Source organism: Cibotium barometz, chromosome 35 (genome assembly GCF_041138505.1).
Source record: "Cibotium barometz isolate CiBa-2024 chromosome 35, ASM4113850v1, whole genome shotgun sequence".
In the NCBI taxonomy this organism is placed as follows: Eukaryota; Viridiplantae; Streptophyta; class Polypodiopsida; order Cyatheales; family Cibotiaceae; genus Cibotium; species Cibotium barometz.
Window position 1 is genome coordinate 49,485,059 of NC_141080.1, and position 2,423 is coordinate 49,487,481.

A 2,423-nucleotide genomic window follows, 5' to 3' on the forward strand; every position below is an offset into this window, starting at 1 on the left:
ATGTGTCTTGAGACCATATAATTGTACCTATCCTTTCTTTTTGTTCTTTGTGAAGGTACCCTTCAATGAATGCATTACTCCCATTGGTGTACAAAAAGAGGCAATTACACTTTTCACCTTATTGTGCTCCTTCTTGGTTAATACCCATGGTGCCTTTAGTAGGACCATGTTCTCACTCTCACTTTTCTATTGGCCATGCACTTTGAAGGCGTCCAATGTTTTGCAAGTCATCCCTTGCACTCTTTGTATCTCTTTTATCAATTAAATGGTCCCAAATATTTGTTGCCACATTCTTGAACATATGCATGGGATCTAAGAGATGATCTTCATGTCACACCAAAATGGAAGTCGAAAGAAGATTTAGTGTTTAGACATCCCATTGGGTCATGGATTGGGGGTGCTTCTCCATGCCTCAAACAAATATCTACCTCTCATCTCACAAGTGGTGAGACCTTATGTGACACATACTTGGGATGTGAAGGAGGGAGCAATCGATGATGTTTACCATACACCACCTTCTTAAGTGTAGAGGGTCTTTCTGAAAAACAAGTGATGGATGACAAATCGGACATGCATGATGTCCAGAGGTTGCCAAACCTATTTTAAAATTGAGATGATTGAGAGGTAGATCTATAAACTTAAAGTTTAAAGGTTAAAGCTTAAAGTTATCCGGTTCTAAGTACCTAAGCACTCCAAGAACCCAGGATAGTCATGCATTGCCTAAAGCAAAACTCCTTTCACCTTCACCTCACGCCTATTTATTGGCCTTGAAATGTCATGTACTTTGATACCTCGCCATAGTCTCTCAAGCTCCTCAATCAAAGGCTCAAGGTACACATCCATATTTGCCACCTTATACTTGCCTGCTGGTACAAGGAGAGCAAGCATCATATGACCTTTCTTAATTGCCACCCATGGAGGGAGGTTGTATTTCACCAATACAATAAACCAAGTAGCCCATGATGTGGACTTGAAGCCAAATGGGCTAACATCATCCATGCTCAAGCCAAGACATAAGTGTGACGAGGCTCATCTTTAAACTCTGGCCATTGATGTTCCATGTGTTGCCATGTTAGTGAATCAGCTACAATCCTCATGACGCCATCGCTTGAGTGATGAGTCGCATGCCATTTCATGAGTTTTGTAATCCCCTTACATTTCAACATGTGTTAGATGCCAGGAATGATAGGGAAGTGTCTCAAAACCTTCCAAGGCATTTTTTCTCCCTATAGCGGCTCTCCCCACATTGTAGACATTGTGTTGCATCTTTATTAACCCCTATATATAGCATGCAGTCATTGGGATATGCTTGTATTTGTGTAATCCATACCTAGCATAGAGGTCATTTTACAACACCCATCTCATGAGTTTGGTAATAGATTTTGAGGGGAAAGAATCTTCTTGATAATCCTACAACATAACATAAGAAATCATATGTCAAAATATTAGTAAGGAGAGTATGTAGAATATGAAACATTTTCTATTTGAGAGAATAGAATGAGGTGGTCTTATCGAAGAATACCAATGACACTTGCATCACTCCATCCATAAGTTTTTTCAAGTTTAATAGCTCCAAGTTTGCTCGCAGTGTGGAGTACGAACATCCCTCTTACAAAGGGGTGCTTGCCTCTCTATGTAAGGTTTCCTCTTCTTGTGTGACATTAGAGCTTGCTCACTATCATCTATGACCTCCCATCCAAAGAAGTCATTCACCATGTCGTCCATGATGAGATTCTCTTCCTCCTCATGTGGCAATGGTGGAGGCACCTCATGCATTGGTTGGGGAAGATGAGTCTCAGCCATGCTTTCCATATGAAGCCTTGCCACCTTTCACACTCTACTCGATGTCACAGAATGGTGTGGCATGTTACCTAGCACCCTCCTATGGTTATCCTCCATGTCATCATATTCACTTGGTCATGCCAATGCCTCATAAAGACCATACATCTAGACATGCGCAATTGTTATACAACGCTATTGTATATATTGGCCCTTGCATCGATCACACACACAACAAATTTTTTCTCTCAACCATGCCTCGGAACCAACTTCCGACCCTTGATGATCACTGTCAAACATCTTCAACCTAGCCAAAACTAATTTAGGGTTAATACAAAACACACAATACCATCCAAAGCTGTTAACAAAAAATTGCCCAAGACTTCACTGCTACACGCGCGACGACAACATCAAAAATCCGCTGCCCACCATTAGCAAAAGTTTGCTGAGTAGCGATCTGGAAACTAAGACTCCTGCCTAAATCTCCGCCATCAACGGGAGTCAAGTTATCTACCTGCTTGGACATGCAAAAGCTACACCTGCAACCCATCTATTCCTCCCACTACACCTCTTATTTCAAGGCTATTCCATCAATCATCTCTTCCTCTCCAAGGTAAGTGCCTCTTTCTTGCTTCTTTCAAGCT